Genomic DNA, 17,733 nt, shown 5'->3' with positions numbered 1-17,733 from the left:
CAGTGTACAGCTAGATCCGTTCCTGTTATCTTCCTACTGACAGGCAGGCTTGTCTGGTTACAGTATATAAAGCTACCTGAAGAAAATTACAGGTGTTCTATTTGATCCTATTAGTACCACGGTCAGGCAGCTAGACTATTTACATTTAGTACAGTGCGTCCTGCTCACAGTGTTCAGCTAGATCCGTTCCTGTTATCTTCCTACTGACAGGCAGGCTTGTCTGGTTACAGTATATAAAGCTACCTGAAGAAAATTACAGGTGTTCTATCCCAGCTTAGTGCAGCTACAGGCCATTAGTATGTCTGGAAGGCCAAGAAGGAGAGGCAGACAGTCACAAGCCAATAAGAGAGGGCAAGCAGGCTCTGTGTCTAGTGCTGGTCGTGGAGACGGTGCATCCTCATCAGCACGTGGCCATGGGACATGCTTGGCCTTTTTTTCGGCAGCTGGCCGTGTTGAGCCGCAACATGCGGAAGACTTGGTCGAGTGGATGACCAAGCCGTCCTCATCCTCCTCATCCTCTCTCACCCATGCCCAGGGTGCTTTGTCTGGCAAAGCAGCGGCCTCTTCCCTCAGCTCAATGTCATCAGTGACTCCTTCCCTAGCTCCACCATGTCCTCATGAGGATTCCCTCAAACTGTTTGACCACAGTGTTGGGTACATGCTCCAGGAGGATGCCCAGCGTTTGGAAGGCTCTGATGACGATACTGAGCTCGATGAAGGCAGTAACATGAGCACGGACAGAGGGGGTGCCCAAGAAGGACAGCAATCTGGCAGTCATGCTCCCCCTGCTGCAGCATACTGCCAGGTTTGCTCCAGTGATGAGGAGGGAGGGGATGATGAGGTCACTGACTCAACGTGGGTGCCTGATAGGAGAGAGGAGGAGGAGGAGGAGGAGGAGGCGGCGGCACATCACCAACGAGGCAGGATGCCCTCCAGGGGCCAGCCTAAGGGCAGCACATTGACTGCATCACACCCCAAAGCTCCACATGTGCAGGGCGCTGCAGTCTCTGCGCGTTATTCAAAAAGTTCTTTGGTGTGGGCCTTTTTTGAGACGAGTGCATCAGATCGCACCGCTGCTATTTGCAACATATGTCTCAAGCGTATCTCGCGTGGCCAAAACATCTCCCGCTTGGGTACCACATGCTTGACCAGACATATGTTGACCTGCCATGCAGTTCGTTGGCAAGCGTATCTAAAAGACCCACACCAAAGAACAAAGAGGATCTCTCCTTGCTCCTCATCAGCTGAGATTTCCAACCCCACTAGACCTTCAGTCCTCTCTGAGACCTGCAGTGAGAGGAATGAAGGTGTAGAATTAGGTGTGTCACAGCCAAGTACTTGTGGGCAATCTGCTTTTGGTACACCGACGTCAGATTGTACCAGGCAAATTTCCCTGCCCCAGCTGCTGCACCGCCGAAAGAAGTTTGCTCCCAGCCATCCACATGCCCAGCGGTTGAATGCTAGCTTGGCAAAATTGCTAGCACTTCAACTGCTGCCTTTTCAGTTGGTAGACTCTGCCCCCTTCCGTGAGTTTGTGGAATGTGCGGTTCCTCAGTGGCAGGTACCCAAACGCCACTTTTTCTCACGGAAGGCGATTCCGGCTCTCTACCGGCATGTGGAAGGCAATGTCCATGCCTCGCTGGACAGGGCGGTCAGCGGTAAGGTGCATATTACCGCTGACTCATGGTCCAGCAGGCATGGACAGGGACGTTACCTAAGTTTCACGGCGCATTGGGTGACTCTGCTGGCAGCTGGGAAGGATGCAGGACAAGGTGCAGTAGTGTTGGAGGTTGTTCCGCCACCACGCCTCCAAAATGCTGATTGTGACACACCTCTCTCCTCCACCCCCTCCTCTTCTTCTTCCTCCATGGCCTCTTCCTCGGAACCAGCGGTGCTCCGTAGGCGTTCAAGGGGCTACGCAAGTACGCAGGCCAAAAGATGCCATGCGGTGCTTGAGCTGGTGTGCTTGGGGGACAGGAGCCACACTGGGGCAGAGGTTCTGTCAGCTCTGCAGGGGCAGGTTCAGAGGTGGTTGACGCCATGCCAACTTAAGGCAGGAATGGTGGTTTGCGACAATGGCACCAACCTCCTCTCTGCCCTCCGACAGGGACAAATGACCCATGTGCCCTGTTTGGCTCACGTCCTTAACTTGGTGGTGCAGCGGTTCTTGGGCAGGTACCCGGGCTTACAGGATGTCCTGAGGCAGGCCAGGAAAGTCTGTGTGCATTTCCGCCGGTCATATAATGCCAGTGCTCGGCTGACGGACCTCCAAAAGGAGTTTAACCTGCCCAAGAACCGCCTAATCTGTGACATGCTCACCAGGTGGAACTCAACGTTGGCCATGCTGCAGCAGCTGCACACGCAGCAGAGGGCCATCAATGAGTACCTGTGCGACTATGGCACCAGGACAGGGTCAGGGGAGCTTGGTTTTTTTTCCCCACGCCAGTGGGCCATGATCAGGGATGCATGCACTGTCCTGTCACCATTCGAGGAGGCCACGAGGATGGTGAGCAGTGACAGTGCATGCATCAGTGACACTGTCCCCCTTGTCCACCTGTTGGAGCACACGCTGCGTGGAATAATGGACAGGGCACTTGAGGCAGAACAGAGGCAGGAAGAGGAGGACTTCCTTAGCTCTCAAGGCCCCCTTTATCCAGACAGTGTTCCTGCGTGCCCGCCGATCACACAGGAAGAGGACGAGGAGGAAGAGGAGGAGGAGGAGGAGGAAGATTGTGTCAGTATGGAGGTGGAGCCTGGCACTCAGCATCAGCAGCAGTCTTTAAGGGATCAGTCCCAAGAAACACATGGACTTGTACGTGGCTGGGAGGAGGTGGCTGCGGACCATGTCGTTCTTAGTGACCCAGAGGACTCCGGACCGAATGCCTCAGCAAACCTACGCTGCATGGCCTCCCTGATCCTGCAAAGCCTGCGTAAGGATCCTCGTATTCGTGGTATCAAGGAGAAGGACCAATACTGGCTGGCAACCCTCCTTGATCCACGTTACAAGGGTAAGGTTGCGGACCTTATCTTGCCATCGCAGAGGGAGCAGAGGATGAAACATCTTCGGGAGGCCTTGCAGAAAGGTCTGTGCAACGCGTTCCCAGAGACTGGGAGGTTACAAACTCCTGTTTCTGGACAACGTGTTGCTGAGGCTTCGGTCAGTCAAAGAAGGAGCGGTGGAGAAGGTGGCCGTCTGACCGATGCGTTCAGACAATTTTTTGGTCCGCAGCCCCAAGGTATGATCGGTTCCAGCAACCATCGCCAGCGTCTGTTTTACATGGTGCAGGAATACCTAGGGGCAAGATCAGACTTGGACACCTTTCCCACCGAAAATCCTCTGGGTTACTGGGTCTTGAGGATGGATCACTGGCCAGAGCTTGCACAGTATGCAATTGAGCTACTGGCCTGTCCTGCATCCAGCGTTCTTTCGGAACGCACATTCAGTGCTGCTGGAGGCGTGGTAACCAATCACAGGGTGCGTCTGTCCACCGACTCGGTCGATCGGCTGACCTTCATAAAAATGAATGAGTCTTGGATCACCACCAGCTACCAAGCACCTGATGCTGATGTAACCGAATAATTTTTTTTGAAATCTCAGATCCCTTCAAAGACTGCCTATGCTGATGCTGAGTGACTATCCCTGAGTAATTATCCTCTTCCTCCTCAATCATCACGCTGATAGCTTGTAAGAACATTTTTGGTTCTGGGCGCCACCACCAGTGCCTAAGGCACAATTTTTCAGCCCCTGTTTAACAGGGGCGTGTAATTACAATTTTTGATGTAATACTTTGCAGCAGGGCTCGTTCCTGCATTCCAACTAGAGTGTCTGTGAGGGGTTGCAGTGTTGTGGCACCAGCACCAGTGCCTAAGGCCCAATTTTTCTGCCCCTGTCTAACAGGGGCGTGTAATTACAATTTTTGATGCAATACTTTGCAGCAGTGCTCGTTCCTGCGTTCCAACTAGAGTGTCTGTGAGGGGTTGCAGTGTTGTGGCACCAGCACCAGTGCCTAAGGCCCAATTTTTCTGCCCCTGTCTAACAGGGGCGTGTAATTACAATTTTTGATGCAATACTTTGCAGCAGGGCTCGTTCCTGCGTTCCAACTAGAGTGTCTGTGAGGGGTTGCAGTGTTGTGGCACCAGCACCAGTGCCTAAGGCCCAATTTTTCTGCCCCTGTCTAACAGGGGCGTGTAATTACAATTTTTGAAGCAATACTTTGCAGCAGGGCTCGTTCCTGCGTTCCAACTAGAGTGTCTGTGAGGGGTTGCAGTGTTGTGGCACCAGCACCAGTGCCTAAGGCCTAATTTTTCAGCTCCTGTTCAACAGGGGCATGTAATTACAATTCTTGATCTAATATTTCACAGCAGGGCCCTGTGAGGGCTTACAGTGTTGTGGCCACAGCAACACCTAAGGCCCAAATTTCTGCTGAGTATATAGGGCAGGACCCTACTTTCAAACATCTAACTTACAAACGACTCCTACTTGCAAACGGAAGGAGACAACAGGAAGTGAGATGAAATCTACCCCTAGGAAGGGAAATTCTCTCCTGTAAGAGTTAATATGGGAAAACAATTTCTCCTTTCCACTGATGCTTTCCAATCCTTGTTCCACAAAAAAACCCAAATTTTCAAAAAACATTTTTCATTGGGACAAAAAAGTGAGGTGAAATCTTCTGAAGAGGAGGAAAGACAGCAAAACAAATGTCACAGGGGTGATAACCCTTCCCTATGTTTTCCAAAAAGCTTAGAAAAGATTTTTTGGCTGGAGCTAAACACGTTAAAAATGTTCAAAATTACAAACAGATTCTACTTAACAACAAACCTACAGTCCCTGTCTTGTTTGCACCGCCTGTATACTGCTGTTCAGAGTATATAGGGCCTGGTGGCCCCACACCTTTCCTTATTTTAATTTGGGTGCGGGGTTCCCCTTAATATCCATACAAGACCCAAAGGGCCTGGTAATGGACTGGGGGGTACCCATGCCGTTTGTCTCACTGATTTTCATCCATATTGCCATGACCCGACATGACATTAAACCCGCAAGCAGTTTTAAATGAGATTTTTTCCTTTAAAAATGACATTTGGTGCAGGGACTGTTCTAAACATGGGAAACACGCGTCACTTTACAGGCATACTATAGACACCCCCCAGGTACGATATTTAAAGGAATATTTCACTTTTTTTTTTTTTACTTTAAGCATCATTAAAATCACTGCTCCCGAAAAAACGGCCGTTTTTAAAAGTTTTTTTTGCATTGATACATGTCCCCTGGGGTAGGACCCGGGTCCCCAAACCCTTTTTAGGACAATACCATGCAAATTAGCCTTTAAAATTAGCACTTTTGATTTCGAACGTTCGAGTCCCATAGACGTCAATGGGGTTCTAACGTTCGTGCGAACTTTCGGTCCGTTCGCGAGTTCTGGTGCGAACCGAACCGGGGGGTGTTCGGCTCATCCCTATTCAGGGGTTTCTTCACCATGCTTGGAGCTATCAAGCTTCTTAGATCCCGTGGTTTTCTATAGACTATATTCGGTCTATCAGGAAGGTGCTTACTTAGGACCGGATCGTGTTTGAGGATATTCCAGTTCTTCCGTAAAATGCTTTGTATTTCAAAGGCTTTGTTGGTATATTGGGTGGAGAACCGGGTTTGTATAGTGTCCTGGTCCCTGGCAGAGGTAGACCGTGAATCATGTGGCAGGGGCTCCTCATATAGGTGACCATATTTATTACAGGCAGTATCAATTAAGGTGGAATCATAACCCTTGTCAAGGAATTTGTTCCGAAGGATCTTACTCTGTTCTAGATAGTCACTTTTCATTGTACAGGTGCGCCTTAGACGGCAGAACTGGCCATATGGAACGTTCCTTATCCATCTGGGATCATGGTTGCTCTCAGCATGTAGAAAGGAATTACCACTGCTGGGTTTGAAGTGTGTTTTGGAGATGATATTGCCATCAGGGCCATTCCTGAGCTCCAGATCTAAGAAAACAAGACAGTCACTACTGATGACATGTGTGAACTCAATCCCAAAAGGATTGTCTCTACAGTGCTCAAGGAATGAACATAGCTCCTGATCAGATCCGTCCCAAATAATAAGGATATCATCGATGTACCTGGCAAAGAGGACCAGGTTCGCCCCAAAGGGGTTGTTGTTCCAAATGGACAGCTCCTCCCAATAGCCCATAAAAATGTTGGCATAGCTAAGGGCGAACCTGGCCCCTATAGCAGTACACTTAACCTGCAAATAATGCTCTCCAAGGAACGAGAAGTGGTTGTGTTTGAGAGAGAATTCAACACAATCAAGTATAAACTTCGCCTGCACCGAATTTAGTGCACCTTCTTTGGATAGATAATGATTTACTGCTCTTATGCCATAGATGTGATCGATCAATGTATAGAGCGAGGCTACGTCTAAAGAAAGCCATCTGTATCCAGGCTGCCATACATAATGCAATAATATTTCCAACATATGGCTCGAATCCCTAACAAAGGATGGGAGATTGGTGACTATTCCCTGTAGAAAATGATCAATGTAGCATCCCACATTGCAGGTAATGCTGTCAATGCCTGCAATGATGGGTCTACCAGGGGGATCAACCTCGCTTTTATGCACCTTTGGAATGTGGTAAAAGTGTGGGGTCAGGGCATGTCTGTTATAGAGAAACTGATACTCATTTTTAGTGAGGACCGCATCTAATAAGGCTTGATCTAAAAGTGATTTCAAATCTTTCGTATAGTCTATGACAGGGTCACCTTTTAAATTAATATAGGTACCTGTATCACCCAATAGCCTCATAGCCTCGGCAATATAGTCTTCTCTATTTTGAATAACTAAACTGCCACCTTTATCAGCTTTCCGAATAATGACGTCTTGATTCTGCCTAAGGCTCATAACAGATAGCCCCAGCGGGTCGAGGTGTTTATTAAACTTGTTCCCTTTGTTGTTAGCATGGCGGAATCTCATTCTAAAGGATTCGAAGACCACGTCATAGAATGTTGAGATATATTTCCCCTTGGCCCAATGTGGAAAAAAGGAAGATTTCGGGGCAAAGGAAGTGTGGACTATCGCTGTGTCGCTGAGGGGCTCACAGGAAGAGGGTGGTGAATCACTATGTTCTGCCTCTGCATAAAGTTCCTCTAAAATATTTAGGGCCGAGTCGTCGTCAATACTCCTATCCAAAGGCGGACTAGACGGCGGTTCTGCATTCCTGATAGTTGCAGAAGATTTACCAGTGTCTTTTAGTATGTAGTACCGCTGTAGGGTGAGTTTACGTACATATTTGTTGAGATCAACAAATAGTTCAAAGAGATTAGGGTCACTAGGAGGGGCATAGTTAAGACCTTTCCTAAGTAGATCAATGTCAGTGTCAGTAAATACAGAGCTAGATAGATTATAGATCTTAATAGTTGCAAGAGTATGATTTATACCCTGCCTCTTTTTGTGTCTCTTACCACCTCTTCTGCCTCTTCTAGTTCCTCCTCCCTTTTCCTTGACTTCTTTGTTGACAGAGTGCATGACAGAGGGTTCAATATCTCGTGCTCCGTTGCAATCCCCTCTAACCTTGCAACTTCTGTCTCTAAAAAAGTCAATGGGGGTGTTACGTTGGCAATGCTGCCATTATTGAGATCAAATTCTAGGTTCTCCAAGATGGTAAAGGGATTATGAGTAACTATGGAGGGATCAAATGTTATCTCAAGATCAGAAGCTGAAGGGGGAACCACAGGCCTGATTGTAGGAGGCGGTGGTGAGGCTGCACGGGTGGTAGAACAGTGCCTCATGAGAAGTGAGGGGCTAGCAGAACCTCTACCTCCAGCATCTGCTACTCCAGTAGCAGCAGCATTGGGTAATGGTGTTAGATGAGAGACACTATTCCCATTCATACGATCCTCAATAGAGGGTCGATGTCTACGAGGTGTATTTTTATTATTGTTATTCTTTTTGGAAAATGGTTTACCAATCTTGTTGTGTGATTGACCATTCCTAGTGTGACTAGGATCTTTAGTATACTTAGTATACTGAGGCTGGGATGAATATACAGCCTGGGATGAACTGGTGGAATGTTTCTGCTCATTAGTGGTATGATTATTCCTGTTCGCTCCATTATGTTTATGAGTCTTGTTATTGTTGATATTAGACCTGTTCTTAACGTTTTTCACCCCTTTTGCCTTATCAGTAGGAGACCTGGGCTTCTTCCAGTTGAATTCCCTATAATTAAGGTAGTCCAACTGGTCTCGCTCAAATTTCCCTGATTTTTTACTGATAAGGTTAGTCTCATACGTTATCATCTGTTCATTGATTTTACGGTCCCAACTTTCAAATGTTGCGACATCTAAATATGTGGACAAACTCTCTTGTAGAGTATTAATATCAATACGAATTTTATCAAGGTTACGTTCCCTCTGAACAATGATGTATTGCAACTATAATCGGTTGCAGTCATGTAAACAGGAGATCCACTTGTCTTTAAGATCATCGTCAAGAAATGAGCACAATTTAGTGATTCTTAGGCCCCTAGGGACTCGTTTAAATTCAACATACTTTTGTAAGAGCAAAATGTCCCACCATTTGAACATCTCCTTTTCCAGTAGATCCTTTAATCTGTGAAACAAAGATATCATTTTGTCCTCTCTCGATGGGGTCAGCTCATCATCTGCATATGCTGTTTTTCCTTCATTGGTGGGATTCTGAACTTCAAAAGAGTCAATACTTGTAGTAAATCCCTTAGCCAATGAGGATCTTCTTAACTGTCTTTCCTCAATAGATAAAACCATTGTCAGTGAGTCAAATGTAGAACCTGATGAAAACCACTTTGCAGCTGGAGACCCCACACGTGCAGTACATTAGCAAACAAGAAACAATGACTCCTGCGCACAGGTGGATCACCATATAAAAGATGCGTCAACACCGGCCTTGCCCTCAAGGATAGGGAATCCTAGTGCAAACCAAAATAAAAGATAAACAGGGGCGCCCCAGCCTTGTGCATTAACTTTTAAAACATTTATTAAATAAAAATGATAAAAAGAAACAACTCACAAGCAATAGGTGGAGGAGGCACAACATAAAGTGTACCGACAGCCAGCATGCGACTTAGGATGAGCAATGCCTTCCAAAAATTGTGGAGGGACGCACAAACATCACAATCAGCTAAGGCGTTTCGAAGGGTTCGTCCCTTCTTCATCAGAGCTATGCAGTGATCCCTCCTTCAGCAGTCCCTTCATATAAGTGCCTGAGTGTCAATGAAACAAGGGTGGGATATGGGGCTCCTCCCCCTTAGGGGATCCCTCCCTCTTGTGCCCTCCAATCATACGGTCAACACTCCAATTAGTGAACAAAGTATAGTTTGTATAGTAAATGATAAAAATAATAATAGTATATATATATATATATATATATATATATATATATATATATATATATATATATATATATATATATACACACACATATATATATATACACATATAATGAAATATAATAAATAAATATATATAATACAATAAAATAAAATAAATTAACAATAATAGTATACCAGAAGCAAGCTGAACCATTGGTGATGAATCATGGCGTGCTGTGCACATAGAATGCAACAGATGACATAAGCATAAGGTGTACCAGATATGAATCGTGGTGAGCAGTAGTAGACATGGTGGGTGGGAAACTCCCACTCCACAAAACCACCAGTCGCATCAAAAAAATGTGTAAAGAAATAGAGCTATGAAGGATGAATAAATAAATAAATAGATTGATTGAATCATAGATGTATATCAAAAAAGAAGAAGAACGAGTATCTACAGTGCTATCTCAGGGGGTCAGTGCAAGTAGAACGCCTCTGTATCGAGTGCACAGCGGGCCGGTGACAGCGTGGCTGTATCCAAGTGGAACGCACGCCGGTGTGCTTGCGTTCCAAGCTGGAGGAAGGGGGCGGAATCCACATCGCCCCTTCCGCATCTCATACAGCTCACTCACAATGTGAGCGGCGAAAGACAGCCTAGCGACATGTGACTGGGGGTGGGACCAGCATGTAGGGGCCGTCCGCTCACTAAAGCCATTCTAGTGTCAGTCTGGGCTAGCAGCTGCCCCAAAGTATCAGAATACCAAATAGCCCCAACAAAAGAACAGAGGGCTTCTACCAACTAGTAATATATATATACCAAGTGGTAAAATGATGATAATAATATTGGCAATAGTGATATAAATGCTGTAAAATATTGATAAAAAATTGATAAAACATTATTTAATAAAAAGTTAATAAAAAGTTGAAATAAATAGCTGAGATAGTAATCAATATATATTCAATGGTGAAATAAGGATGGTGAATTCCATATTAATAATACTATATATAGTATAACACTAATACTAGTAATACTGGTAACCAAAGGAAAAAAGCGCAATAATAATATGATAAATTATCAATCATCTGGCAGCCAGCGCACAAGACACGCGCCACATCTATGGCTCTATATACACATATACGTGCCCACAAACTAGCACGCCATGACTCAACCACAGGTCAGCAATTGAGGGAGCTGTATATACAGAAACAAACCCAATTAGAATTGTACTAAAATAAAGGTCATGCTGTTGATTTGTTAGAGGTAGTGGGGGGAGGGGAGAGGGTGGGGGGAGGGGGGAGGGGGGGAGGGGAGAGGGAGGGGGGGGGGGGAGCAGGGAGAATTGGGGAGGCAAGATAGTGGCCGACGAACTCTAAAGGTCAGACAATTTTATGAACCTCAGGATCCTCATCCTCACTTGTGTACTGGCGGCCAGATGATTGATAATTTATCATATTATTATTGCGCTTTTTTCCTTTGGTTACCAGTATTACTAGTATTAGTGTTATACTATATATAGTATTATTAATATGGAATTCACTATCCTTATTTCACCATTGAATATATATTGATTACTATCTCAGCTATTTATTTCAACCTTTTATTAACTTTTTATTAATTCATTTTTTATCAATTTTTTATCAATATTTTACAGCATTTATATCACTATTGCCAATATTATTATCATCATTTTACCACTTGGTATATATATATTACTAGTTGGTAGAAGCCCTCTGTTCTTTTGTTAGGGCTATTTGGAATTCTGATACTTTGGGGCAGCTGCTAGCCCAGACTGACACTAGAATGGCTTTAGTGAGCGGACGGCCCCTACATGCTGGTCCCGCCCCCAGTCACATGTCGCTAGGCTGTCTTTCGCCGCTCACATTGGACAGAGGGGTGGCTGTGGACGTGGTTTATTTGGATTTTGCAAAAGCGTTTGATACAGTTCCGCACACACGGCTCATGTGTAAGTTAAAGTCTACAGGCTTGGAAATATCAGTTTGTAAATGGATAGAAAACTGGCTAAAAGACAGAATTCAGAGAGTAGTGGTTAATGATTCTTACTCTGAATGGTCTAAGGTTATCAGTGGTGTACCCCAAGGTTCAGTGCTGGGACCCTTACTCTTTAATATCTTTATAAATGATATTGGGTCTGGGATCAAAAGTAACATTTCTGTCTTTGCAGATGACACCAAGCTATGCAGTGGAATAACGTCCTTACAGGATGTCTCCAATTTACAAGCCGACCTCAATGCACTGTCTAATTGGGCGACTATGTGGCAGATGAGGTTTAATGTTGAGAAATGTAAAGTTATGCACTTGGGGGCTAAGAATATGCATGCATCATACATGCTAGGGGGAGTACAACTGGGGGAATCTGTAGTGGAGAAGGATCTGGGGGTTTTGGTAGATCATAAGCTCAATAATAGCATGCAATGCCAAGCTGCGGTTTCCAAAGCGAGCAAAGTTCTTTCTTGTATTAAGAGAGGTATGGACTCCAGAGAGAGAGATATCATTTTGCCCCTGTTCAAATCATTAGTAAGACCTCATCTGGAATATGCAGTTCAGTTTTGGACACCAGTTCTCAAAAAGGATATCGTGGAACTGGAGAAAGTGCAGAGAAGGGCAACCAAACTGATAAGAGGCATGGGGGAGCTCAGCTATGAGGAAAGATTAGAGGAACTGAATTTGTTCACTCTTGAGAAGAGGAGAATAAGGGGGGATATGATCAACATGTTTAAATATATAAGGGGTCCATATAGTGAACTTGGTGTTGAGTTATTCACTTTACGGTCAACACAGAGGACAAGGGGGCACTCTTTACGACTGGAGGAAAAGAGATTTCATCTCCAAATACGGAAAGGTTTCTTCACAGTAAGAGCTGTGAAAATGTGGAATAGACTCCCTCCAGAGGTGGTTCTGGCCAGCTCAGTAGATTGCTTTAAGAAAGGCCTGGATACTTTCCTAAATGTACATAATATAACTGGGTACTGACATTTATAGGTAAAGTTGATCCAGGGAAAATCCGATTGCCTCTCTGGGATCAGGAAGGAATTTTTTCCCCTGCTGTAGCAAATTGGAGCATGCTCTGCTGGGGTTTTTTGCCTTCCTCTGGATCAACTGTGGGTATAGTATTGGGTATATTGGATTGTACGTTTTTTGTTTTTTTTTTTGTGGTTGGACTGGATGGACTTGTGTCTTTTTTCAACCTGACTAACTATGTAACTATGTAACATTGTAAGTGAGCTGTATGAGATGCGGAAGGGGCGATGTGGATTCCGCCCCCTTCCTCCAGCTTGGAACGCAAGCACACCGGCGTGCGTTCCACTTGGATACAGCCACGCTGTCACCGGCCCACTGTGCACTCGATACAGAGGGGTTCTACTTGCACTGACCCCCTGAGATAGCACTGTAGGTACTCATTCTTCTCTGTTTTGATATACATCTATGATTCAATCAATCTATTTATTTATTTATTTGTTCATCCTTCATAGCTCTATTTCTTTACACATTTTTTTGATGCGACTGGTGGTTTTGTGGAGTGGGAGTTTCCCACCCACCATGTCTACTGCTGCTCACCACGATTCATATCTGGTACACCTTATGCTTATGTCATCTGTTGCATTCTATGTGCACAGCACGCCATGATTCATCACCAATGGTTCAGCTTGCTTCTGGTATACTATTATTGTTAATTTATTTTATTTTATTTTACTGTATTATATATATTTATTATATTTCATTATATATATGTGTATATATATATGTAGGAAGGCCAGTATGGTGGCCTGAATTTATGGGAGGAGCCCGGGGGGGTACTTAAGCAGCCCGCTCACCTGTGGTGCTTGTCGGTTTCCTGTGCGCGATACCCACCCTCCCATCCCCATTTCACAGCATTTCTCAAACTATTCATTTCATTCATTTCTCTTACAGAATAATCATTTCTTAAACCAGGGTATGCCCCCTTATTTTGGCATACCGGCCATTAGACCAAGGCACACTTTCAGGTCCATTTCATATGGTAAGTCCACACTTTCAGGTCTATTTCCGATGTTAAGTCTTATCTTTACTATAAGTGTTATCTATGTACATATCGGACATAGGGCTCCAACCATAAATATATATATATATATATATATATATATATATATATATATATATATATATGTATATATATATATATATATATATATATATACCCCTTCTCCTGCTTCCCTCTCCCAGGGTGGCCTTCACTGGACTCACTCCCCTAGGCCTAATGGACGCAAGGGAGGTGGAGTGGGATTCCTCCTATCCCCCCAGAGCACCTTCCAGGTTATTCACCCTCCTCCCTCTTTTTCCCTCTCATCATTCGAAGCCCACTGTATACGTCTATTCTCTCCTACTTCCCTAAGAATTGCTGTGATCTACCGGCCCCCTGGACCATTATCGACTTTCCTTGATGAGTTTTCTGCTTGGCTACCCTACTTTCTCTCTTCGGATATTCCCACAATCCTTCTCGGTGATTTCAACATCCCTGCTAATACAAACACTCCTGCTACTTCTAAACTTCTTAGTCTAACCTCTTTATTTGACCTGAAGCAATGGGTACAGGCTTCTACTCACTCTGATGGCAACACCCTTGACCTTGTATTCTCCTACCTATGCACTCCGTGCAACTTCTCAAACAATCCTTTTCCTCTCCCTGACCACCACCTTATTAGTTTCTCTCTCCCCCTGTCTTCCACCACCTTTCCCTCCAATCGCCTAACCATCACCCGTAGAAGCTTTCGCAACTTCAACTCCTGTCTCCTCTATTCTGCTACTGACCACCTCTATGACAAAATCTCTCCCCTGTCCTGCCCCAACCAAGCCATGTCCATCTACAATAAATCTCTGTCCTCCACCCTGGACAAGCTCGCTCCCCTCACTACACGCAGAATCGGCCTCGACCCCTACAACCCTGGCAAACAGATGACACTAAAATTCTCAAAAAACGTAGTCGCGCTCTTGAGCGTCTGTGGCACAAGACTAAGTCTCTCAAAGACTTCAACCAATACAAATCTGCCCTCCAAATATACTATTCTTTCCTCCACACTGCCAAGCAAACCTATTTTACAACTCTTATTAACACTTTCTCATCCAATCCCCGTAAACTCTTCTCTACCTTCAACTCTCTACTTTGTGCTCCACCGCCTCCACCCACTGACTTACTCACTGCCTAGGAAATCGCTAATCACTTCAAAAACAAGATTGATACAATCCGTGATGAAATCTCCATTCTACAGGTATCTCCCCCAGCTAAGACCCCATGTCAACAGGTACAACTGACACTCCCCCTATTCAAATCTACTACTACAGATTAAGTTGCTAAACTCCTTTCTATCACCCACCTAACCACCTGTCCCCTGGACCCTTTTCCCTCTCAAATGCTACGGTCACCCTCTGACCCCATCCTACACTCTCTAACCCACATCTTCAATCTCTCCCTCACCTCTGGCATCTTCCCCGATGCTCTAAAACATGCACTGGTCACCCCCATACTCAAAAAGCCGTCTTTGGACCCCACCAATCTTAACAACCTACGCCCAATCTCCTTGCTCCCCTTTTACTCTAAACTCCTTGAACGCCTGGTTTACAACCAACTGAGTGACCACCTCATTAAAAACAACCTTCTTGATCCCCTTCAATCTGGATTTCGCCCTCAACACTCCACAGAAACTGCTCTTTTAAAACTCACAAATGACCTACTAACTGCAAAAACCAACGGACACTATTCTGTACTCCTACTTCTGGATCTTTTAGCTGCCTTTGACACGGTTGACCACCCCCTCCTCCTCAAAAAACTTTACTCCCTCGGTCTCCGTGACTGTGCTCTTCAGTGGCTCTCATCCTACCTATCCCAACGCACCTTCAGTGTCACTTACAATTCTACTTCCTCCACTCCTCTTCCCTTCTCTGTCGGGGTCACCCAAGGTTCTGTTCTTGGACCTCTTTTATTTTCAATCTACACCTCTTCCCTGGGTCAGCTGATAGCCTCTCACGGCTTTCAATATCATTTCTATGCTGATGACACACAAATCTATCTCTCCACCCCTCAACTCACTCCATCAGTCTCCTCACGCATCACTAACTTACTAACCGACATATCTGTATGGATGTCACACCACTTCCTCAAACTCAACTTGTCCAAAACCGAGCTTATAATATTTCCTCCCCCACGTTCCTCTTCCCCCAACTTCTCTGTCAAGAGCAATGGCAAAACCATCCACCCATCCCCACATGTCAGGGTACTAGGTGTTATCCTGGATTCTGAACTCTCCTTTCAGCCCCACATCCAATCACTTTCCAAAGCTTGCCGCCTCAACCTCCGCAACATCTCTAAACTACGTCCCTTCCTAACCAATGAAACCACAAAGCTCCTGATTCACTCCCTGGTTATCTCTCGCCTTGACTACTGCAACTCACTCCTCATTGGCTTACCTTTAAATAGACTATCCCCCCTTCAGTCCATCATGAATGCTGCTGCCAGACTCATCCACCTTACAAACCGCTCAGTGTCTGCTACCCCTCTCTGCCAATCCCTCCATTGGCTACCACTCGCCCAACGAATTAAATTCAAAATACTAACAATAAGTTACAAAGCCATCCACAACTCTGCCCCAGCTACATCACTAACCTAGTCTCAAAATACCAACCTAATCGCCCTCTCCGTTCCTCCCAAGATCTCCTGCTCTCTAGCTCCCTCATCACCTCCTCCCATATCCGCCTCCAGGACTTCTCCCGAGCCTCGCCCATCCTCTGGAATTCCCTACCCCAATCTGTCAGACTGTCTCCAACTTTATCCACTTTTAGGCGATCCCTGAAAACTTTCCTCTTCAGAGAAGCCTATCCTGCCTCTATCTAACAACTGCACTATTTTCTCCATTAGCTCATCCACCACAGCTTATACCCTTTGTATAACTTGACCCTCCCTCCTAGATTGTAAGCTCTAACGAGCAGGGCCCTCTGATTCCTCCTGTATTGAATTGAATTGTATTGTACTTGTACTGTCTGCCCTAATGTTGTAAAGCGCTGCGTAAACTGTCGGCGCTATATAAATCCTGTATAATAATAATAATAATATATATATATATATATATATATATATATATATATATATATATATATATATATATATATTTATATTTATTATTTTTATTATTTACTATACAAACTATTCTTTGTTCACTAATTGGAGTGTTGCCCGTATGATTGGAGGGCACAAGAGGGAGGGATCCCCTAAGGGGGAGGAGCCTCATATCCCACCCTTGTTTCATGGACACTCAGGCACTTATAAGAAGGGACTGCTGAAGGAGGGATCACTGCATAGCTCTGATTAAGAAGGGATGAACCCTTCGAAACGCGTTAGCTGATTGTGATGTTTGTGCGTCCCTCCACGATTTTTGGAAGGCATCGCTCATCCTAAGTCGCATGCTGGCTGTCGGTACACTTTATGTTGTGCCTCCTCCACCTATTGCTTGTGAGTTGTTTCTTTTTACCATTTTTATTTAATAAATGTTTTAAAAGTTAATGCACAAGGCTGGTGCGCCCCTGTTATTCTTTTATTTCGGTGGAGGGTAGGAACCTGCGATTCAGTCAGGCTACTGGGCACGGCCACTTCTTGGCTGCCACTTTCCATGGCCATCTCCTGGCTGCCACTTTCCACGGCCTCCTCCTGGCTAAGACTTTCCTGTGTATGAAAATGGGACATAGTTTTAGTTTTTTGGTCATCAATCACACACAATTTTGAGATCATGACTGTTGCAAATTGAATGTTAACAAATAGAAAAGACTATCATTCTGACCCCAGCGTTTTTCATTCTTGTCCCAATCATTTTTGGCTACTACTGTCTATTGATGTGTAAACCACTTTGTTAAATCAGAAATTAGTGATCAATAATAGCATCTGGTTACCATAATTCTATTTTTGACAAGAAATATGTTGAACAATGCTATACCTGGCTCAAGCTGGGCTCCTCCACATCTTCCTGGGTGGAATGCCCAGGTTGTACGTCTGAAGCCTAATCTGAGGTGGAAGGAAGAGCGGAAGGAAGAGTGGAAGGAAGAGAGGAAGGAAGGGTTGAGAGTGATTGCCTGGGTTCACTTTGGTCTGACAAAAACCGCAGTCTGTCATAGTACCAGAGCCTGGGGACATAAATGTCATCTGCTGCTGCTCCTGATCTCATGGAATCCTGGACCTTCTTGCTTTCCCTATTATATGTGCTCCTCAGGCCACCAATTTTGCACTTCAAATAGGTGATGTCTGCCGTGGGAATCACCGGCTTCACCAATTCCAACAGTTGATCCAGCGCTGCCTTCCTCTTTATTTTGTTATTATAAAATGGGTGTTTCACTTACCAAAGACAGGGCAGCTCTCTGTAC

The sequence above is a fragment of the Aquarana catesbeiana genome, linkage group LG05 (assembly GCF_042186555.1).
Source record: "Aquarana catesbeiana isolate 2022-GZ linkage group LG05, ASM4218655v1, whole genome shotgun sequence".
In the NCBI taxonomy this organism is placed as follows: domain Eukaryota; kingdom Metazoa; phylum Chordata; class Amphibia; order Anura; family Ranidae; genus Aquarana; species Aquarana catesbeiana.
This window is presented reverse-complemented; position numbering follows the sequence as displayed.